General features: G+C 40.1%; 1 long non-coding RNA gene across 1 annotated transcript in view; it reads left to right on the plus strand.

Annotated features, from left to right (window-relative positions):
* Positions 1-24,319, plus strand: part of LOC106900293 — a 37,501-nt gene extending 13,182 nt beyond the window's left edge. The window contains exon 4 of the long non-coding RNA XR_001414133.1: positions 24,195-24,319. This is a non-coding gene — a long non-coding RNA (uncharacterized LOC106900293). The remainder of the gene's footprint in view (positions 1-24,194) is intronic.
* The last annotated feature ends 683 nt before the right edge of the window (positions 24,320-25,002 follow it).

The raw sequence follows: 25,002 nt of genomic DNA on the forward strand, positions 1-25,002 counted from the left end.
ATGCACACAGACATCAAGGAAAAACTTTTCAAAACATTCAATTTCTATGCTAAAGTTTCTTAGAAGATCTTAATAGCAAAATGCAAACAAATGAAAATGAGCAAGTGAGAAAAAACAAGAAGCCCGTTATCCTCCCAGGAATATATCCTCTGTCATTTCAGAGTCTTGGCTTGTGGACAACTTGGTTTTCCTTGCAGCTTTTTTACAATTTTCCTGCTGCTATATTCATCCATCCTAACCTAATGTTCAAATGTTGGTATAAGAAGCTATCAGTCTTTCTGACAGTAATCTGAGATCTCAGTCTCCTTAGTCTACATTGAGCCAGCTCCAGCGGAAACAAAATGAATGTGAACAGCTACTTATGCATCTTCTTTTTTATTATTCACACCTACAACTACGTTATCAGAATTACATACGAGCTTTAAAAGTCACAAGTCTTACGTTCTCTGTAGGTACAAGTGATCAACTACCCTTGATTTTATTTTTAAATTTGTCTTTATTTAAAGAAATCAGAGTGGGCCTGTAATAGGGGCTTCGAATTTTGTGGTGAAATTTGGGAAGTATGTGGGTATTAATCCTTCCTCCTGGAGATCGTGACAGTCATTGTAGCAGCAGAACAAAGCTGCGAGGGGGCGTCCCGAGTCCAAAGGAAAATGCAGCGATTCAGGTGGCTTGGGACAGGCTCAGCAAGGATTTTGGAGGCCAGTGCAGAAACCTTAGATTTCACTCTATGTTCAGTAGGAGATCAGTGCCTGCAGTGGTTATATATTGCTGCATTGTAGAAGAAACGACAACAGCCTCAAGGGTGAGGTCCTAGGTAGAATCATAGGGTCAATTTCTGTTCCTTACCTGGATTTTTGTTTTTTTCATGAGTCTGGACACACAGCAATTCCTCTGGTTCTTCCTCTATTATGATTCCTACTCACAGGGATGTTATGAAAAATAAATGCATTGTATAAGTATTCATTTGGACAGTGGGCAAGTTTCTGCACACTTAGATGGAAAGAAAAGGCATACAGCCTGCAGCTAAAAAAGAATATATCCCCTGTGACCAGTAATTTCAACACAGCATCGTGGCTTCTGACCCGGCTGGTCTGTTCCTACATCTCTACAACAGTATTCCTGCAGCACTGACAGGAATTTATTTCTTACTTACCTAGTGAGAAATCCCAAGACAGCACAGGATGTTGCATGGTAATTACATTTTCCTCAGTGGGATTACTGAATGACATATTGTGATATATCAAGAGGCAACTGTGAATTTAACTTGAGTCAGCACAGTAGACTTTGCCCAGTTCAGTAGGTTTCCAGATGAAGGCAGTGTGAATGTAAGAATAAAGGGAAGTTACTGAATGCCTCACAGCATCACGCATCCCGTGTCAGCGTCAGCTTTCAAAACACACAGTTCTGGGCTAGCTTGGGAAAACTTTTATGTATTCATTACTTATTTATCTTACATGTTCACTTTAACATTTAAGAACATACTGTTCGTGGAATAGATTCACAGGAGAAGACAACGATACTAATTTGTCAGAAGAATCAGGCATGTCAAAGTACAAAACCTACTTATCTTTCTGTTTATTCTTTGATGCTACTAAATGCCTGTTTCTTGCAAGTAGCGGAACGGGTAAAGCAACATGCATGACAAACAACTATTTTGTAAATAGGCTATTTAATTTCATCAGATTTAGATTATTATTTGCCTAGGTTTTGGAACATGACAATAACACACAACAGCAGAAAGCTCTGCTGAGCATTAAAGAGGTGGGCAAATATGCATATGTGTCCCTCCATGGTCTCATTGTCTTTTGTATTTAGGGAGAAAGAAGCATTAGAGACTGACAGAAAATTCTGCTTTTTGTCTCACATATTTACCAGGGCAGTTAGCAAGAGCAGGAATACCATTCTGCAGAAAAGATTTTTTTCTTTAGGTATTTGTGGAAGAATTTGAGTGCACCCTGACAAATCATAGCCTTTGTGCAAAGTGTGCAGACTGTAAGTGGAAAAAATCTTCCCAGAGCTGCCATTCTCCGGGCAGACGTGCAGCTCAAGTACTTCAGTTCCAAAACACTGCCTCCGATGTGCTGTAATGAGATCTGAGCGTGGCAATGCCACGAATCTTCAGTTGGTATCAGTCTGCTCACCAGGGAGGCATCACAGGTTGCTTAAAGTGCCAAAGAGGAAAGTCTCCCTCCCTCCTCTAAATGACTTGGGTTGAAGGACTGTCATCTCTCTCTCTCCGTTAATGCTGTCGTACGAAGCCTATGCAGATATTTCTCCGAGGTTAGGAAGATAAAGTTAGGCGGTATGAAGACCTTGAAAAAGAGGTTTTTTCTTGCTTTATAATCTGTTGCTCCTTAAATTCAGAATGAGTGCTTTTTTCCCCTAGCAATTCCAAGCCTCATGATTCAAGCATTACTAGACCAGTTGCCCAAAGTAATTTAGAGCCACCTAAAAATTGTATGGATATTAGATGTGGTTTAAGGGATAAAATTGTTCCTCAGCCATGTCTTCTTGTCTCCAAGACATTATTTCTCTGGTATTCACTTTAGGATTTTATATCACATTTCCCAATACCTGCTCCTTTCACATAAGGGTAAGTCATTTTGTGTCCTTTGTTTTGCATCCCATAATCCTTTTTTTCCCTCAAGCTTTTCTCGAATATGGTACTCTTAAACTCAGCGGCCGTTGTACTTATTTCCAAGTTAATGAAACAGCGTGTCATATGTCATTCCAAGTACCAGCCTGTGTAAAGATCTGCTTTCTGCAGTCTGGAAATGCACACTTGGCTACCTTGCTGCTTCCTGGGTGTATTTTCACACGTCGCTGAGAAAACTTAGCAGCTGATGAGTAATGTCATGCTTTGTAATGCGAGTAGTCCAATTTAGAGGCATACTTTTCACTACACGTTGATGTTAGATCAGAACACCAACTCACCAGCACTTATAAATTGGCAGTAACTGGTCTGAAATCAGTGAGTCAGATTGAGATGAAAGAAAGAGGACAAGCAGACATAGAGTAATTTCAAAAGCCAACTTCTGCATATATAGTCATTCCAGGGCTTTCAGATGTTGGATGAAAAATAATTGCAATTCAGAGTATTATTCCCAAATCTCCTCAATTCCCTTACAGCACAGCCTTACTGTTTCTTTATACTATGAATTATCTTTTATTCATTCTCTTATCTTGCTTGTTTTTACATCTAAGCAATCTTACCGAAATGTACCTGCGTCCTGTCTATTTTAATACATGACTTCCTGCATTCACTCAGCTCTCTGGTTGTGCCATCCCACAGATCGGTCCGTATCAAATAAGCCTTCTCATAGAGGTGACTTGTGGAAACATTTGTACGTTCCATCAATAACTGAGCCTTGTGATTCCCACCCCCCAAGGACACTCAACAACTTGCAGAGTTGTGCTGTAAGTAGCTGTTGAAGAACACTGAGAAAAGGGAAGAACAGTAAATGATTTAAACTAAATTCCTCTCTGAAAAGAGCTAGGAGTAAACAAGCAGATCCAAGGCGCTTTATCTTACAAGATGCTTGGATGGCATAAATTATTTCTCATCAAGTTCCCAGGTACTCCACCTGAGGGAAGTTTTGAACCAACATCTTTGAGATAAGGCTGGAGATAAATGCTTTGACGGGTCAGCATGGGCGTTATTACAGACCTGAAACGAACAAATTCCTGGAGAGGCAGTGTATTTTCCACAGTATGACTTCTAATAGATAGGCGCCTTCTATATTGCTTTCCACATCAGTGCCACAAATGAATTTTCATGCAAGGCTCAGTGAAAATATGTTACAAGAAGATAAATAAACGCACATTTTCTAATGTCAACTATCCAGCTCATTTTCTCAGGGTTGGGTTTTCCATTGAATATGCAGCAGTAGGCAATTACCAAATAATCTTTTTTTCAGATTCAATATCTTCTGACAGATGAGATATGCATGATGGGGAAGCAAGCTGAGGGCTCACCAGGTGTCTGATTCATTATCATGGAGGTGAGCAAACCAAACACCTGCATGGCAGATGAGAAGGAGACTTCTGGCAGACAGCAGGAAGATACCCAGCTGGAGTTTAGTTATGGACTTGCTGAAATTGGCCTGCACTTTGAGAGTCAGTTTGGATGGTGTTCGATGGTTATTATCTAGTTCCATGTAGAAAATTATGACATTTTAAAATGGCACTGGAAGCAGGGAGAGCAAATGGTGAGTGAGCCTTCAAGTCCAGACAGCACAGTGTAGCTTAGACTCAGATCAGCAACAGTGCTTAAAAAAAAAAACCAAACCCAAAACAAACTAACAAAAAACTTAAATGGTCCTCTCTCCAGTATTTTTCTGAGTTTTGTGAGGTGGGAGGTATGTTCCTCTAAAGTGAGTTATAAGCATCAAGCAAGAATATGTTTCTCACCTTAGCAAGGGGTGATATAATAACTTGATAGCAGACATGGGCAATTTCTCAGTTTCTTTGTAGTCTTGATACACCCAGACAGTCTTAGTGACAGCTGCATTCACAGAGTCAAATGATAAAAGCATATTAGAGGATGAGTGAAATGTATTTCAGAAATGATCAACAGAAAACATATGTAAATAATATAATGTATGTAGAGCATGCCAGAACAGAATACAAACACTAGACAGTGTATTGTATGCAATCTATGGTAGTATAATCAAATTTTTAAAAACTAACTACATTCTTCATTAAAGTGAAAGATGGTTTCTGAAGAATGATATATGCTTCATAAATGCCTTTATTTAGTGATTAGCGTTAACATAAAGGTGAACAGAAGGCTTAGGTTAGGCTGGGGACTTGGCATTAGCATTGGAAAATGAAATGGGATAATCTAAAGCCTCACTTTACTCTCTATTGCTAAATAGATAGGGCAAAAGCAAAATTTGCAGAAATCTTCCCAAAGATGAAATTCAAAACTGTAGTGTTCCACCATGATTGTGAACAGAAGGTATTAGCTTTGGAACTGAAACAAATTCACAACTCTGCTCTAGAGCTGCCTTGCTCTGGAAAATCTTTTGTAAACAGACAGTGCCATCTTCTCCTTGTTTTGTGAACCAGACAGTACCAACAACAGAGCATGATATTAAGTGGAGTGTTATGAATTTTTTTCTTTGCTTTGCTACTATTTCCTCATACAGATACAAGATTTAAAAAATATAAGAGTGACTGTAATCAAAATACTGTGATTCAGTTTCTATCTAATCAAAATGCGATGACTCAGTTTCTATTTCCCTTTGCAGTGTTCCATGGCAAAAGCAATGGATTCTCACTGTGGACTAAATAGTAAATGAAATATAATGCAGTGCAGATACCCAAGTTTTATCCTACAGGTTTTATAAACCACTCTTCCTGTACCTGTGGCAGCCATTGTTTCTTGAGCATGGCATCCCATGCTTTGAAATGTCTATAACTGGTTCTCTTGTAGGATCCTCTGGAGCTTTCTTTACTTGGCATTTCCTGCTGACAAATTGTCAGTGCATGAAATCCATTGCCAAAAAATATTCCAAAATCTAAGAATCTATCCCTTGCCTTCCACAACAGTTATTTGCAACTGTAAGAGTACAACAGTTGCAGAACTGTGCGTGTATTGCAACACAAGCTCTGAAAAAAATGGTCTTGGAAAAAAAATCACTTCTAAAAGAGATAAGTGTGGCTGACCACAGTTATTTAAATATTTGCTTAGCCAAAATGATGAGTCAGGCAGAGAAATGTTAGGTGAGAATAAGAAACTGCACAGGACAGTGATCAAGGACATCATCTGTGAGGGTGTTAGGGATCTTATAAAAGTCAGTTCTGTTCTTCCCTGAACCAGAATTAGAAAGGAGAGCCGGTGTTTGGCTAAGATTCTAGACAGCCTGGTTCAACTCCTGAATCAGCTGTAGAGTTGCAGTTACATTTTATCTACCTATGCTATTTCCTTTTGCTGAAAATACGGACTTTCCAACATGACCTGTTATGAAACAGATGTATTACTAAAATTCTGGATTATTAATTCACAGTGATATTTTATGATATCTCTGATTTCATTTTAAAAGCAGAGTTATCTAAACTAATTTCACAACATAAGAGTTAGAGCCGCAAAGAATTATCTATTTCTCTGCGTTATATATTTCTGCCTCTGAATGTTTAGGTTTTGTTAGGTGCCTATGATTTGCTTCCAACATTTTCAGATCATGGAGGAGTTTCTTTGAATGCTAGTAATTCAAGTTAGTAGTCACTTGAGAATTTATTTTTGCTCAAACAGTTGGGAAAAAAAGTTGGTTAAGAGGATTATTTTAGGAAAGAAAATGCCTACAAAGATGCGGTTTTCCATACAAATTCTCTTCTTTTCTTTTGATTATAAGCCTAAGAGAATTAAATTTGTCCTGAGTAACATGCTCTAGCTCTGGGCAATCCTGCTTCAGCAGGGGAGTTGGACTAGATGATCTCTATGGTCCCTTCCAACTCTAGAAATTCAGTGAAATTCAGTGAAATTCAGTGAAATTAGCATTATTTACTGGACTTAAACACATCAGAAAAAAAATAGGTAATTTTTATGGTGCCTTCAAGTCTCTGAATGTTTTGTCTTTTCTGTAGTTTCTGGAATCTATAAACCGATTACGGAACAGCAAGAAAAAAATAGGTTTGGTTTTTACTGAGTGAGTCTGGCACATTTGTCAAACCAGTGATATCATTTACTTTTATGGTGGACTGCAGAGAGACAACTGTTTTTCACTTTCTTTTCTGTTAACTATCCATTCTGGAATGAAAACAACTGGAAGCAATAATGAAGTCAAAATCCTTTCTGAATTCCTAAGGGAAGGCTGGACAATGTAGACAGAAAAGGGCAAGGTCCTTACACTTACAGTGTTGTCTTGCATTTACTTTTAGTAGGTCATCTCCCCTAACAAGTTCTCCCTGTGCAGACAACTATTTAGTTGCTTCAGAATATCAGATAATATAGAAAATAGTATAATGATGAAAACTGGAGGGAAGGGCATGAAAGAGATTCAGAATTGCTTATCATTTGTGTAATTTTTGTCATTTCAGAAGCACTGGGCTTCCCTATCTCTACATTGCTATATATCTTTTTTCCTTTTTTTTTCCTTTTACCTTGTTCTTGGGCAGACAGTGGAGAAAGTTTCATCCGCTCCTTTTGCTCAACTTCCAAAAAACTCTGCTTCTCCATTACAGTGGTATTAGGAGGTGAGCTGTAAAGAAGAAACAGAAGGAATGTTTAACTCTTCAATAGTCCTCTAAATGCGTTAATACTGCTCTAACTTCAGTTCTTCAGGGGCATTCCTTTAGTGATGGCCATCAAGGTGAAGTATTAGCAAACAAAAATACATAACTCAGCAAGGGAAATTAAATCAATAAAATAAAAACCAAACCCTGGTGCCCAACCTATGGGATGTGTGTTTTTAAGATTATATGGAGAGATTCAGCTTCCCATTAAAAAGCCTGTCAGGTTCTCCACACACATCGTGGTCTTGAGCATGTTTGCTTGTGACTGGTGGTTCTCCTTTTCCCTGCAGGATATTGTCTGTCAGTAATCATTCCAGAGTGCAGCCATTAGGTTCAGCATTTGCTTGGTGTTGGAATCTGAAGAAGCTGCTAGCTGCCCATAAATCTGCCACTGAGGAAAGAGCACAGAACATATTTTTCAGTATCTGTACAGATCTGATAACCTCTAACCCACATACATCAGCTTTTCTGGCAAGCGACACATAGGTGCTGTTCTACGTTAGAGCCATCAGCGTATTTCAATGCCTCTGATAAGCAAAAATGTGGTTATTAAAAGGTGGCAAGCATCCTTTTCAGCAATTGAACTCATTCATTAAACGGTGGCAGGGAGCATTTGCTCACTGTTTTACCAGCATCTCTGTGGGGGCAAGTAGAAGCAGCAGCACACTTCTCTCTTTTCAGTATGGCTATTTAAAAATTATTCAAAATTTAGCACAAATAGGCGAAGTATCAAAGCATGCTGTTTTCTCAACCAGTTCAGAGTCTCTGAATCTCTTGAGATTTAGTTGCGTCACTCACGTAGTGTTTGGACTGTAGCCCAGACACCAAAGACCAGTTCACAAACAGAAGGGACCGTAATCCCATCCCTAATCCCATTCCAGTAGTAACAACCTCAGCAGGATTTAATTCTTCCACGTAAATCAATAATAACACCACTTACACCAAAACCAGAGAAATTACTATCAGGCTAAAGAACTATAGCAACAAAATACTGACTTTCAAGCCAGTATGCTGACTGTAGCATTTCGAGGGCTTACATCGTGCTGGTGCTATTGTGAGGATGCTGTTATATCAATACAGCTATTAAATACTGGGAATAAATGAATAAACTATACACTTGATTAGCTTGTGACACAGTTTTTTCTTTTACTAAAGAAGCTATAGAACAAGGTCGGTACTTTAATACTTGTGTAATAAAAATTTATAATCTGCCAAAAAAATCCCTGATTTCAGGTAAATTTCTTAAAGCTTGAAAATGTCCTGTGCTAAAAAGAGAAGGATTCCTTTTTAAACAACATTAAGCAATCAACGGCATCTTTGAAAACCAATAAAAAACTAAACAGAAATTTTATGACTCTCTGACTGAAAAAATCACACTGCCTTGAATAAAGAAAAAAAGAGGCAAAAAAGGAAGTGATTACAGGCTGAGAATTTATATTCCAAGTTTTAGTTGGATGGTTGTATTGTAAACTCCTCAGATTCATTATGTTCACGCTGCCAAGAATTACTCTAATGTAGTAGATGAGAATTGCTCTAATCTATTTCTGTTGGCTGCCAACAGTAATTCTATTAATTCAAAGAGCTAATGACATTTACTAGTATTGCCATGCTGTTTTATTGCGTCTTTTTGAAAATAGATGGGAATAGTCAGTGGCGTGTCATTCTAAACAGACCAAATTTAGAGCCTCCTTCTCCACTCTTTCCACGCCGTTTCGCGAGAGCACGTCTGAAGAGCAGTGCTTTGTGTCTCACTTGTGATGGTGCGATTGAGTAGGTGGATGGCACCTGCGCTCCTCAATGACGTGGTCCACACCATACGTGGAGAATGGGAAGTGTCCAAGACGATGGCTCATCCCGTGGTGGAGTGCAAGCTGATCATCAAACTAATAGCCTTCCTGGCTTGTATTTTCACATCATGGCAGGATGATGCGAAGAAACCAGTTTGAGTCTGGAAGCAGGAAAGCCAGATCTTGCAGCACTGTGGCCAAAATAATTAGTCCAGACTCAGCAGGGAAGATTAATTTGGGCTTGGCATCCACAAATATGGTTGCACTGTTGCTATTTCAGAACAGACGTGGGTGAGAAGCAGCTCAGGTTTCCTGTACCGAGACCTGCAGCATACGCACACACGCTCCAAAATCAAAGCGTGAGGTCAGCTCACTGAGAAGAGGCATAGCCAGATGGAAGTTGTCTTCCTAACCCTGAATGGTCATGGTGTCAGCATCCAAGCCAGACATTTTTCACAGAGGAGGAAGGTCCAGTGCTGTTTCCCTTTCACTTGGCTGCCTACGGGCTTGAGCAGTCGTGAAAAACACAATTTCACCGTTCTAGAGTAAACTAATTTCACACCTCCTTGAGGAATGGTCTGAACAAAGTTACCCTGGTGCAGGGCTGAGTTACCCCTGTGGAAGCTGTTGTGTGTTTTTGAGTAAGAAAACATGAGAGGAAACATCTGAGGTACAGCCCTACCCGAGTAAATGTCTAATACTAAATACATGCTAATTTCAGACAAAAATGTTTGCTTATGCAGCTCTAGTGGGAATTCTCTTTCCCCAGCAGCTAAGCAGAAATCCAGCAAAGTTACTAAATCAGAAGGTATGAAAACTCACAATTAAAAAGGTCTTTCTTTGCCTGCACAAGGAACAAGGACTGGACTGGGACTTTTTCCCCCCATCTAGAAATCTCTATATGTCTGTGGAAGAGCATGGATTACTAATTTTCAGTGCACAGCATTTACAAGGCAACATTTTCAGCAGAGGTAAGAATAACAAAACTAAGTAATATGTTATTCCTCGGGATTCTCTGAGGAAGTTTTACAACTGTGAAGTTGTAAAACCTCGCTAGAAAGAAAGAAGAAACCTGCCTAGAAGATTGTTTGGACAGCTGAAATCCCTCTAGTAACAAAATGTGCACAGACAGGCTTTGTTTTTCAGACAACAAATTTCTTAATACGGTGTCACTTCTTCTCAAACAAAAGTGCTAAAATCTAACAGCAATACCAGGGTAGCCATAAGGATTTTAAACAGGAATGTGTCTGACGATAACTAATTTGTTACCTTTCTCCAGTCTTGGTAGCAGATTCATCATCAAAATACACAGCATCCGTAATTCTAACTGAAATACGCGCTCGGCATCTCTGTGTGAGCTGGCAGGACTGGGAATTACAGGCTGGAATATACACAGCATCCCGCTCCTTTGTGGCTGCATCTGTTGAAAAAGGGTGGCAAGTAGGAAATCAGTAACTCCCAGCAGGTCAGGATTCCTTAGGGACTGCGTGACCAAATGATTCCCATCTGCTAGTGCCACGTATGGGAGCCCAGCAGTCATTCCCTGATGGCTTGTGGCTCCCAGGCAGTACAGGCTAAAACAGAGTTTTGAAGGCTACAGTCAGCGATGGGTGAAGGCACAAGCGAAACAACAACGCACCTGACTCCCTGCTCTGCTTTGCCAGGGCTGGCGCTGGAGGAGAAGGCTGCAGAGGTAAAGCTGCCGTGGTGGACATCTGGCCACCTTCTCCTCACCTTCTTCCAGACAGCAGGGCAAGGGCTGGGCATCAGCCTGAGCATCAGCAGGGGAAGCAGCAGCCTTGGGTGGAGCTGAACACACACACACACACAAGCATTGGGACAGGGAGCTCATTCAGCTGGAGCTTTGCTCCCAGCCCACCTGGGTAGGTGGTGCCTGACAGAGCTACTCTCTTGGGGCCGTGAAACTGAGTTTTGTCAAAAATGAGTAAGTTGCTTTATCTTCATCCTCAGGGTGGTAATATTTAACTGTGTTTGCACTGCTATGAAACCTGCAGCCAACTCAGTACGTGGGCAGATGCAAAACAGCTCACGATGCATCTTCCGTGTACTTTTCACAGCAGAAGGCTACAGATCTTGACACAGCATGCTTTGCCACAAGGAGAGTCTGTTTGCTACCGTTGAACATGTCCTCCATAATTAACAAGATGTGACTTCACTGTGCTGAATCCATAAGGACCAAGGAGCAGTTAAGCAGTCAAATACACTTAAATTTCCTGTGCTTAAATTTCCCTATAATCTACCCTCTTATTCCAGAGGTCTTCTCACTCACTGTTATTGACTGGTAGAAGGATTAGCCCGGGAGTAACAAGAAACCCGTCCAAATACTTTCAAACCCACCTTTGAAGAATCACTTCAGTCTCCCAAACAGAAGGCTGCAAGAGAATGAAAAGCCTGAACTGATCCTACTGTCTGTTATCCCAGGAAAGCAGCATTTCCCTACAGGGTTAGGAGTGGTTTCAAAAAGATAATTTTCTGCAGCTATTAATGATTTTAAACCAGTTCTATTTTTTACATAAGCTCTTCATTTTTCTGCTACCCAACAAAACCCTTTCAGATTATCAAAGAGAAATTTTGAAGGCCCAAGATGTATAAACTAAACCAGTCACCTACTGTGAACCGGTTTGTGTTCTACCAAGGTGGACATTTTCAGGCTGAAGCACATCCCGCTGGGTGTTAGGGATCTGGTCCAGATCAGTCATGTAAGCTCATTTTTACTGTCATCAGAGAAAGACATGTCTGCCCAGCAGGTTATCAATCAATTCATCCCCATTCTAAGATGTGCAAGATATCTGTCACGGTTGTGATGAAAGGTTCTTCTGTAAGGGAAATGACACTTCACATAAAATAAAATGTGATTTAGTAAAGGGGTGGAGGCGGGGGGGAGATTTACATGAGATAACGAGCAAGGGAAAGACAATGAAAATAAGAATCAACAATAAAATGTTTCAACAAGCCAGGGTAATGGGATCGGTCTCAAATCTTATGTGACATTTTTCCCCACTCCCAGTTTAAAGCAACGTGAGTGGCTGTAGCAAAGGCTGTTTGGAGATCATCTCCAGTTCTGTATTTTTCATCTGGAAAAGGTGTGACAGAAACACACCGATGTGCATTTAAACACACACCCACACACAGAGGGGTCCCGGTTGCATAAAAGTATAAAACAATTAAAGCCTCTTGGAAAGAAACAGTGTTATGTGTTGCAGCTAATTTCATGCCTCCTTGTGCACATCAATAAAGCATCATTAAAGCCATCTTTCTTGTGGCATCTAAAACACATTCATCTGAATATAATTAAAATAGACAACATGAACTTCAGAAGTATTACTGTAAGAATATAGGTGGTATAAAGAGGGGAGATCTGTGAATGACCTTTAAGGGTTTTTTTCATCTGTGCTAATGCTCGAAACGCAAAGTGCTTGCACCATCCCTGTAAAAGCCAATGAAATAATTATTAGTGCTCCTGCAACAAGCACAGAAGAATTGTTTGCAGATAATTTTCAACAGACAACAACCCATTACAACATCATGAAGCCTACTCGGGAGTAGCGAACAGCATTTTCCAAAAGTTACATATAGAGAAAGAGAGGAAGACAGAACAACTGGTAAACACTGCATCCAAACTGCCCAGCCATCATCCTGTTTTAAATGTTGCCATTCATTATTAGCATCTTTATCACCTGCATCTCCTATTTGCAGCCCCTCACAGCCTTTTTTACAGCCCAGGCTCCCCCATCCCTGTGCTGGGAGGGGGCGTTTGGTGCCATGGCCTCAAGCCTCTGTGGTCCCATCGCTGCATCCCAGGGATGAACAGGAGCACAGCCTGGCTGCTCCCTGCCCCTGCACTTGATTTCCCAAGCACGGAAAAGAGTCAAGGAAAGACAGAACAAATCCCATTCATTTCAGATGTTGTCGTGCTTAATTTGTGGGTTTTATTTGGGTAATGAAGTCATAGAAGCACCGGGTCTTAGGGGCACCTGGTGCTGTCAGACTTGCACTGCTGAGTTTAAAAGAAAAAAAAAAAAAAAAGAAGTAGTGTTTTTCTGTGTGCATTTCAAATTAAAATTACTTTCAGCTGAAGAAAACTTCATCAATCAAGGCTTATGGGGCTGAAATTTGAAAGAAAATTAAAGAAAATTAATTTGAAAGAAAATTAAAGCTGTTAAGAGACCCATCATAACATACCAATTATAAAAAAGCAGAAACTACAACTTTCTGTAAAAGTGCTTATGTCAAGCAAGCACAAAAATATAAAAAAAGGACTATAATAATGAAGTTATATTTGACAGGAAAAAATGCTGCATCTTGCTGCTGTCTGTACTTAACTGTTAGTGGTGCAAGTGGCAGCACTTTTTTGTTGATAAAGCTTCAAAATGGGGAAGTATGTGCATTTCTGCTTGAAAAAGCCAGAATGAGTCCAGTTTCTAGCTGGACTCAATAGACTTTGTGTGTATGTGTTATCCTAAGGGGTTTCTTTAAAATAGATAGATCAATGAATGAAGCAGATGCTAGAGAGAGAACAATAATAAAATTTCCACGTAAGAAACATACCATTTGCTCTGAGCTTGTATTCTTTTATGTTACCAAGTTACTCATCATGGATTTTACAAGGACTAGTATTCCAAGTATCTGATTTAGGTCCCTACCTCTGACAGCTCTTGCTCCTTTTCCTGTCGAGATCCTCTGGTTGCTCAATGACTAGTGTATCTGCATCACTTTTTAAAATTTTTGCTTTCTTCCAGTATAGTTCACTGGGCCAAAAGAAGCATTTCTAATTAATTAATCCTCCACTGTGCATGAGAGCAGCTTCCCTGAGATGATCTTATGCTGTGATCTAACGCTTCGCTAGCACTCAGTTCACTTTGCTGGTGAGCAGAATTGTTTTATGTTGGCTCCAGCCTCTGTCTTCACGTGGAGCATCAACAGCTAATACGCACTAAACCGGGAGTAATCGACTTGAAACAAGTGGGTTGAATATTTAAAGGCTTCACCTGATAAGCAATGGCTGCAGCCTCCTCCTCGGCTCCTAAAGCACTTCCTTTCTCTTCTATCATTGCTACTATCCCTCTTGCCTTTTTTTTCTACCATCGCCCCTATTGTGTTTTTTTTTTTTTCTCCCCTGTGATGTCCCATCCTCACAGACAGCTTGGCAGCTCCTTTCATTTGCACCCTGGCTGGCTGGCCAATATGCTGAACAGCACAGTGTGCATCTTAACCAGCTGGCCGCTTTCATATGCCACGTATTGTGCAGAACATAACATAAAAGATAAGATTTATTAAATGTTTAACTGGAAATCAGATGCTAATCAATTAATTAAGCTCTGCTGTTCAGGGCCTTTTCCAGAAGAGTGCTCTACTCACATTTCTTGCCAAGTACTTGACCTGAAATCATTCTGGTTGTTAAGCTGATGCACTGTCTTAGGGACTCTCAGCAAGTGAAGGGCAAGGGAGAAGAGAGGCCACAGCCATCTTTACATAGAAGAAAAACCCATGTGCAAGACATTAATCAAACAGTAGGTGGAAGCTCTGACTCAAAGACTTTAAATCACAAGACTTAATAGCTGGATGAAGCAAACAAGCAAGACAAAAGAAAACTGTAGGAATCCAGCTTGTATTAAAAAGCAATTTTTTTTTCTGTCCAGTCACTATCCATCACCCTGGGTACATGATTTAGGACGAGTGGTCCTGATGACAGCTTACCACTTGCTATGATTCTGTGTCATAGTAAAGGGGGCTGAAGGAATTGTAGGAAGTTTTCCACAGTTACAAGAGGTAACAGGAAAAAATAAAGGTGTTGGGTGTGGGGGGGAAACCTCAAAAACAAGACTTCAGCTGAGGGTGGCCCTGGAGCTCTGGTAAAAAGGTTGATTTGTATCATGGAGATCACTCTGTGTGTACTTAGGACATTTTCTTTAGATGTTCTTTTAAGTTTTAATGCTGGAATGTTAGGAATTGGCATGAACAGATATTTGAGTAACTGTAAATAAAATAACCATACTCTAAAAATATGTTTCCTTTCTTCCTGCCTCTTATCAAGTACTATCCTGATAATGAGATAATACTGTTACACATTTTGGCATAATCCCAGAGAATCCTAGGAAGGTAACACAGTCCATTTTTTGGATGCTCCAAGGCAGGGCTAGTGGTGGTGTAGGACCTGTACCACGTTTGGCTAATACATACTTAGAAACTGCCAGTGACTGATTCCCTGTAACATCCTGAAGCAACTGATGCAAAAGGCATCCTCGGGACTAGAAAGTTTTCCCTTTACTAATTGACATCTACCTTCCTGCATTTTAAGCTCATCATGTCCTGACTTAACCACTGAAGTCAGCAGCAGCCTTTCATGTATTTGAAGACTGATACCACATCCCCTCTATGTCTTCTTTATGTTAAATACAAGATGTTGCAGGTTCTCCTTCTCTTCACACAGCATATGCCTGTTTTCTTTCTGCAACATCTTGGCATTAGTCCACATCCCTCTTGTGAGCCACAGATCCTTTTGTTCAGAGCTGTTATCTATTCCCTGTCCTGGATTTGCACATTTGATATTCCTGTTGGGTGTAGACAGGAATTTGACTGCATCCTTAACTGAATCCCACTTTTTCAGGCTAAGTTTATCAAGATCTTGACACAAAGACAAGACAGCTAAAGGAAGAAGACAAAGCAGAAATCACTTTCCTTAAAGTGAGATGCTTTCAACATTGCATTGTCTGGGTACTTACCCACCCATTTGCTACTCAAATGAAATGGGAACACCTGCACTCAAAGCCAATATACTCTGAATAATCCCACGGGTTAAATAGGGAGGAAAAAATACCTAACGTGTACTTGTCAAAATAGGTTTGAAAACCCTTTTACTGGCTTCCACAGCTTGAGCTGCTTGAAATGTAGGCTAAGGTCTGCATGGAACTGAGAAAGGCATTTCATCAAAACTGTCCAGGGCATCTGTTTGGGAAAGAAAAACTAACATAATAGTTGCTTCCCATCACATGGAGTCAAGAATGTCGATTTGCATGCAGTACAAAAAGTACTCCCAGTCAATGGGCAGACTGCAAAATGCATTAATAGTATCTTTCCTGCCCTTGCACTCGTCACTGCTTCTATTACAGGCAGAAATCTGAAAAAAAAAAAAAAAAAAAAAAAAAAAAAATACCCTCATTTTTTTATTCTTCTTGCCATTAAGAAGGACTACATAAAATTTTAAACTGATTTCTTTTTTTTTTCCTTTTAAATCAGTATTCCTCTTTTATGCTCAGGTAATTTTTCCAAGCGGTAGAAAAAAAAAAAAAAAAAAAAAAGATAAAAATTCCTCATCACAAAACACGTTTAAGGTAGAATTCACCAGTTTTGTGAATCTATGTCTTATTCTCTCCATACAACGTTCTTATAGAAGGTGACAATTTCCAGTGAAATTTTCTTGCATAGAAAGAATGCTGAGAAGCCACGAAAAAAAGCCATAATGAGACCTCAGCCTTCTCAGTGTCTCTGATACTTAGTTTACAAGTTCCATTTAATATCAAGTCACTTAAAGTAACCATGAGGAAGTCACAGGCCACAATATTTTACTACTACAGCTGGTCACTACAAAACTTGCAAAATTTTTTTTAATAGCATCTTCTTTTGGGATGTGATGTTTGTCAGCTTCTAGGAGCTACAGAGAAAGCTTAGCCTGTTGTACTACTTGTACTCTTAACAGAATCCAGGAGAAAGAGAAAGTTCATAACACATCCAATTGAATGCAACTACTTACTGAAGCAAGAGGTGCCGCACTCCATCTGCTCATAACAGAATGAATGGAAAGCAATTTAAAAATTATAATGCAGGAATCAGCACAGTATTTTTTTCCATGTAATATTTGTTACTCCCTTTTTACAGTACTACAGCATACACATCAAAATAACTGCAAGGAGTAAAACACACAATGAAGACTGGAATTTCCAAATTCCAAGTCCAAATGCCATTGGAAACAATGATGAACTTTCATTACCTCAAAATAAATGTGATTAATAGGCAAAGATTGGAAAGCAAAGTTAAGGCCTTAAATCAATCTTGCTGAATATCTGTAATCCAGTAATATCCAAAATCTCTATCCAGAATGAAATCTTCTGTGTCTGAGAACTGTGTAGAGTATAGGAAGGTAGCACTTGGCCAAAATTCAGACTATCTCTACTTACTCATTTCAGATTTTGATACTGAGCCAGAGTAAGGGTTCTTCATCTCAAGAAGACTGTTACGGCTCATAATCACCTCTTACAACAGAAGGTGGAGAGCAGCTTATAGGCATGGGAATCAACAGGGATCATTGTCCATTCTCCTTCAATTTGTACTAGAAAGAAGGAGAGAAGTTGAGTAACAGACACTGCTCCATCTCTGAATCCAGACAGGTTGGTAACTTATGCAAAGAACTAACCCACAGCCCCGTGCCCTGCGGTGCAAGCAGGTAGGGCAAGAACAACCTGGGCTGGCATGATTTAATACCTGCCAAGGATACTACTGCTCAGAAGATATATTTTGCAGTACTATCTGGTGCAAAATTTGTAAAGACCAACTGTGGCGTAAACGTGACATCCATGACAGGATGGATTTATAAAAGACAGCTGTGAGAAGTTGCTAGGTAACAGAGTCTTGTCCTCACAACCGCTGAGCGGTGATGATCTGTTTTCATGATGCAACGCTGCAGCCTGATGTCCTTGCTCAAAAGTTCTGTGTATAGAGATCTTTAAATAAATGCAGATCTGAGCTGATCTCTCTTAATTTACAGAATGTTTCCTTTGCCAGTTTTCTAATAGTCTGCCTAATCCATCACTCTTACACCAAACACAGCTCTTCGTATTTCTGGGAAATCACAGCCTGTTTCTGATTGCCCGCTTTTTCTGGAAGACCAATAAGGAAATTTTACAGCAGAAAACTCAACCCTCTGCACGACTTCATTTAGAGAAGACATGATGTACAGTATTGCATTCAATGTGTACATTCAGTCTGGTATCAGCTCCCGATCAAAATAAGCGTTAACGGCAGCAGATACAGGAAAGTGAAGTTTATGGACCATCTGAGAACAGACTCACTCTGCAACGGGGCTCTGGGAAGACCTGAAACCGCCTAGGGGAAAACACATGGTAGCACCAAAACAAATCTACCTGAAGGCAGATTCCCCACAGCCCATCATAAATAATAAAAAACATCTGCTGCAGACATAACATCACTGGGATTTATACAATTGACTATGACAGCCAAAGAACTCTGACACTGACAATGGCTTTTCTTGGACTTTATTTTTTTTCCAAGGACATTAACATGGCTTACCCATTCCCTTGCTTCATTTCACTGTGGCATTTTGTCTTTCCTATTGTTTTCAAGAGTAGAGGAAGCAAGACATTATAGATCATTGTCCTCCCAAGTTAGAATTTCAAGGCTAAAAAGTCACCCTCTGAGGAGCAAGCTGGCACAGCAGCTCCCAGGGGCCTCGTGTCTGAGGTGGACACAAGGTCTCTGAAGGAACAGCTCAGCTGCCCCATCTGTTCGCTGTGATGTTTTATTTCCCAGCAGGGCAGGCAAAATCCATGGAAACCTGGCTGCAAGAGCCAGAAGAAAATAAATAGTCCCTCCTTACTATGTAGAGAGCTCTTAGAGGCTGCATATCTTCAGTCGGATCCATTATAGCAGGAAACAAAACTGTAACTCGGCTTGATGCTTGGGTGATCCCAGACTGCCCAACACTGGTGTCAGTGTCCTGCTTGTGGCGGTTTTGATCGGTTCCAACCAGAAGAGTTATTAGCTTAATAAATTCTGTTCAGCTAGAAGCCAAATAGTCTCAAAAAAATACAGCTTTTGGGAAGTAATAATCATAATTTTCTGCTGTTTTTCTTATTTTTTCAGTGTATAGCCATAAGCATTCTTTGCACCATCTAGAAGTAATGGCTCCACGTTAAAGACTTAAAAGGCAAACGGGGGTTTTCAAGGTTGCGTTACAGCCTTTACAACAAGTGCCACAATTCCAGTGCATCTGAAACCTCCCTCACTTGTGTTATTCTTTCCAAGTAGACCAGAGACCTCCTTTTCACCAAGATAAAAGTTTCACAGTCAGTAGGTGCCATGATTTCAGACCAGGCTGTACAGTAAGCCCTTCATTCCTCCTTGTCTCTAAAACAGTTGTTTTTTGTTTTTATCTGAAGCTTTTTTTGAGGCGATACTGGAGACAAAAGGAAGAGTTCAAAGAAAACAGACTTCTCTTATATCCATCACAGCTGTAGCTTTCCTCTAATTCTCAAACTGCTGCCATAGTGCTCTTTTTTCATTATTATATTACATGGTCTCTCATCAGGTGCTACTCTTGGGTCAGGTTCAGCTGTGAGCTGAGACACTAATCTTGAAATAACCTCTCTGGACCCAGAGATTTCACTTGACACAACTGCACACTCTACTGTGCAACTCCTCATTTCTCTTTCGAAAACAATTTTGCGGACATTTCAAATCCTAAAACAAAATTCCCAGATTTTCTACTGTTGGCTAAATGTTACTCATTAAAGTTTTCTTCAGTGACCACTACTGGCTTCTCTAGACTTTCCTCATAATAACACAACAGGTCACTAAGCAACGTCATTTTGTTATGTTTTACCTGATTAACACTAAATTTCTTCTTCCTTGTACTCCTTTCAATGTCAGACTCAGTACAGTTTTTTATTACCACAGATCTTCACCCAGTAACCTTGCTAGAAAGGACCACAAAACCAACACTTCAGAATATAAATCATCTGCCTTGTGTATTAACATATTCCACATGGAAAAAAAAAATCCCATTCATTGCACTATTTTTAAACTGGTTTGAAATAAATGTGATGTCTACGATGTTGAAGCAAATAGAAAAATCTAATTAAGCTCCCCCTTTCAATATGAGTGAGTGTAGCTTGTATCATAGTAGCGTTTGGAGCTGTTCATCTCTATTGAATTCATTTCAGAGCGGGTCACATAAAGGCTTCCAAGACATATACATGGATGCTTAGTTTTAACAGCCTGTGTTATAAGGCACAAGAACAGAGCTAGCATCATTTTCAATAGACATCAATACCAGAAAAAAAATGACTAAAAGCAGGTTGCCATCGTTCTACCCGAACTGCAGAAATTATATACAGAGGTCAAAGCAACTTGTCTGGAAGTCTAGGAACTGTTTAACTGTAGTTAAGCTCACTCCATGCCCAGTGTGCCCCTCCAGTCAATGTCTCTGCCATTAAACTTTTGAGCTAGAGTCTTCATCAAGTGCAAAAGTGGGCGAAAGAGACAAGTCACGTACCCAGAAATTTCACTGAGAAGTTAAATGAACAAAACCACTTGCAAAATAAAGTTTCAAGATTTTCCACTTATTTCTAAAGCATGCCTGGAAATTTCCCTTGCTTATAATAGACAGCTCTTAATACCATATGTCAGCTCAAAGTCCCCAGAGCAGGTCACATTCTTTGTTCATTTGCATGCATTTCTCACTTCACAGCTTGCTGTGATATGAGGGAAAAAAGGTATATGGATTATTACTGTTCATGAGATGTTTCTGTTTTATCCCTCTCTTTTAAAACTGGTTGTTAGTTCACACATTAACGCTAATTGCAGCAGCAGAGGTATCAGATGTGGAAAGCCAATTCTCTACAATAACGAAGTCCCAAAACATTTAGAGCTTTATAGGGTAATAAGGCAGAAAGCAGCTAATGCAGCATGCAGCGTGTTAGCAGAATGTGTGAAGCATTACAGCTTAGATAAACTCATTCAAACCTAATTCACCTTTTGGGTGATCTCAGTAAACAGTTCCATCTATTGCATAAACATGTATTGGTGAAGGGTGATTACTTAAGTCAGAAAGCCCAGATTCTTCTCAGTAGACATTTTGGATGCACAAACGTCCAGGATTTAAACGAGCTCTAACCCGCAAACTTCTAATAGACTATACATTGATAAAAATCACAGAATCATTGAAGTTAGAAGGCATTTCTGGAGGTCATCTGATCCAACCCATCTGCTCAAGCATGGCCACCAAGAGCATGCTGCACAGGACCACATCCAGGCAGTTTTTTAATGTCTCCAAGGGTGGAGACTCCATGACTTCTCTTGGCAGTCTGTGCCAGTGCTCGGTCAACCTCACAGTAAAAAAGTGTTTCCTGGTGTTCAGGAGGAACCTTCTATGTTTCTGGTCCTGTCACTGAGCACCACTGGAAATAGCCTGGCTCTGTCCTCTTTGCACCCTCCCTTCAGATATTTATATACATTGATGAGATTCCCCCTAACCCTTCTCTTCTCCAGGCAAAACAGTCTCAGCTCTCTCAGCCTCCTCTCATCAGAGAGAAGCTCCAGTCCCTTTATCATCTTTGTGGCTCTTTGCTGGACTCTCTCCAGTATGTCCGGGTCTCTCTTGTAGTGAGGAGCCCAGAAAAAGACACAGTACTCCAGTTCTGACCTCACCAGTGCTAAGTAGAAGATCACCACTCTAGACCTGCTGGCAATACTTTGTCTAACACAGTGGAAGATATCATTCGCCTTCTTTGCCACAAGGGCATGTTGCTGGCTCAGGGTCTCTCTTGTAGTGAGGAGCCCAGAAAAAGACACAGTACTCCAGTTCTGACCTCACCAGTGCTAAGTAGAAGATCACCACTCTAGACCTGCTGGCAATACTTTGTCTAACACAGTGGAAGATATCATTCGCCTTCTTTGCCACAAGGGCATGTTGCTGGCTCACGTTCAGCTTGGTGTCCACCAGGATCCCCAGAGCCTGTTCTGCCAAGCTACTCTCCAGGTGGGTGGCCCCCAGCATATACTGGCACAGGGGTTTCTTTCTTCCGAGGTGTAGGACTTTGCACTTCTTGTTGAAGTTCATGAGGTTCTCCAGCCTGTTGAGGTCCCTCTGGATGGCAACATGACCCTCTGGCATATCAACCACTGCTCCCAGTTAGTTGTCATCAGCAAACTTGTTGAAGGTACACTCTGCCTCATCATTCAGATCATTAATTATGAAGCTAAATATTGACCCCTGGAGTACAGCGCTAGTTACTGGCCTCCAAGTAGATGTTGTGCCAATGATCACCACCCTCTGGGCCTGGCTGTTCAGCTAGTTTTCAATCCATTTCACTGTCTGCTCATCCAGCCTGTATTTCATCACCTTCTCTATGAGGATGTTAAGGAAGAGCGTCAAAGGTCTTACTAAACTCCAGACAGGCCATATCCACAGCTCTCCCCTTGTGTTTATTCCCCACGTTTCCAGTTCTTTCTCTGCCAGTCTGAGGGCAAAGCATAGACTAACTCCCCCAGCTATAGCACAGCTGAACAGATCCCACATAAATAATGTTGTAGTCATCACCTCGGGGGTCTGCTTGACCGCAGTCTTCCAATGTCTATGTCAATATTTTCCTTTTGGTGTAGCCGAATATGGTACCTATGCATTATTAGGATTTCTTGCACCTTGTTCCTGTTGCCCCCAAGGAACAATGAGCACCCAGGATTTTTCAGGCTTTTTCCAACACCACCTCCTTCTATAAGGGCATTCATCAATTTAAACGAAGGATGTGAGGTATCAAAACCCACTATTTTTATATTTGTGTATATATGTATGTATGTGTGTGTATATATATATTTCCCTCTGTGATTTGCATCAAGAAATTGTAAATTTCTTAACCAAATGTTAATTGCCTACTCTAGGGTAGCTGCAGGGAGTGTTGTAAGTAATACATTCTAATTGAGTAGAGAGTAGCTGCTATATCCAAAGTACTTCAAAGGATGAAAAGGCAGTTTCTCTTCCTAAGCAATCCAAAATTCGCTTGGGGTTGCAAATCTCCTAAAAATCCAACCAGAAATGTACGAAAACCCTGTGGGCCTTCTGAGAAGCTGCGTGAGTACAGTTCCCCAGGCAATGACAAATAGACTTTGCCTTGGTTCTGAAGCAGAAGATGGTCTCAGAAAGCCACTCTTTCTAGTTTTAGCTTTCCAAAGGATTCAGCTGGTGTATCATAGTAGATGGTAGATTAGCAGGATGCCTTCAATATCTGAGTTCCAGTCCCTTTTTTTTTTAAGCTGAGGACACTGTGCAGTCTTCTGTTTTGTCTCTGGTTTCCAAAGTCTACACATTCCCACTTTAAAAACGTCTTGCAAAATTAGCAGCACAGAAAGCATTCCACTGATTTATTGGTTTTGTTTCAGTTCCTTTCTACTTCACAAATTGCCACTGCAAAGAAATGTAAAAGCACCTTCAAGAGACATATCCCTTCTCCTCATGTATAGCTATTTGGACATTTCATTTCTTACACCAATTACAGTGTGACATTTTATATATCACAGTATAATAACTATAGCTCTTTAAAGAGTGCAATTAATTAAGCATCAGAACAGCTCTGTGAAATAGCCAAGATTTATTATTTTACAGGTGAGTGAACTGAGGTGTAGAGAAGTCAGGACCAACAAAAACCACAAGAAATACTTAGTATGAACTCACCACAATCATTCTTGTGCAGATACTGTAGGTTTCAACTACTTGCTTCAACAGCTTATCAATTGCAAGACGACATTCAAAATTGTTTGTTAATTGTTTTCTACTAGTTTTGAATAGTCTGTTGAAATCCACCCTCACCCCTTTTTTCCCCTCCTTCCAGAGTTCAGCATATAGCTTGAAGGTCTGTATTTTCAGCATCTGAAGACACCAGTCATAGATGGCTTATGAAGGTCATTCACAAAATAAAAATAATGAATTTCTGAAACTGCTTAAGGTGGAGGATGATAGATTAACCAGCCTGTCACCTGTACAGTTAATCCGATTATTTTCATGACACATTTTAGCAGCAATAAATCTATACTAAGGCTATCCTGACTACGTCTTGCAAAACAAGCCACTGAAAGCATGAAAGGCATCATTATGTTGTAAATAAGTAAAATAGTAAAGAAAACCCTAGTATGGCTAAATGCCACATATAAAGTAGAAGAGTAAAGCATGGCATGGTGGATGCAGCTGTCAATAAACCATATTTTTTAAAAACATTCTGACTGCATTTTAGGGGTAGAATGATTTTCATGTCACAAGGAACTGAATTTTTATTACTTGGCAACAGCATAATATAGGAAGCATGAAAACAAGGTTGGATTTTAATGAAGGTCATGACCACAGAACCCATTTATTTTACACAGCCTGCAGCTTCAACTCGTGAGTCCGGGACCACTGTCACTGAGTTCAAAGGCCACCAACTTAAGTAGCCCTTACTTGTCAAGCTTCTCCTTTATCACACAGTGTTGCTCTGCAACAGACTCTCTTCAGGTGAAATGCTTGACAGCTTGATTTATAAGGGGCTTGCTGAATTTTTCAACAGACAGCCCATAGTTTGGAAACAAGTATTCACACCTGTGCCTGAGCCTCCAGCCTGTCTTAACCAGTCAACTCGGGCAGAGAATGAGAAAGCCTCAACAGCAGAAAAATATCAGAGTTGAGAGGAAGAAGTGCTCATCATGTTGTGGAAAAACATATGAACTGACCAATAAAAAAGATTAACAAGTACTGTAAGAATAAGACTATTATACTCAAAACAAAGAATATTTTCCACATCACATTGACAGTAAGTACAACAGATAACTATTAGATAAATGATTTATTCCCTGAAGACCAGCAGCAGGAAACACTGATCACCTATTTTCACCTGTCTGAACTAGTCTTCTTATACACCCTACTTCAGGCCTTTCTATCTGAACCCATTCAGAAGACTCACTGCATATTAACTTCTTAAAAATAAAGGTAAAAAAGAAAAACTTTCAAAATATTGTGAGACCAGCACAAAGACACCCAACTAGAGCCAAGAAAAAAACGTAGTCTTGAGAAACAATAAATTACTAAAGCCATAACATTTTGGGAAAGTATAACAAGTAGCCTGCTTTCAGCGAGTAATTAAAGAAATTTCCTTAAGTGAGCAGATAGGTACCACTATTTTCATTAGCAAGTGCCCAA

The sequence above is a fragment of the Calidris pugnax genome, unplaced genomic scaffold (genome assembly GCF_001431845.1).
Source record: "Calidris pugnax isolate Ruff unplaced genomic scaffold, ASM143184v1 scaffold806, whole genome shotgun sequence".
Classification (NCBI taxonomy): Eukaryota; Metazoa; Chordata; class Aves; order Charadriiformes; family Scolopacidae; genus Calidris; species Calidris pugnax.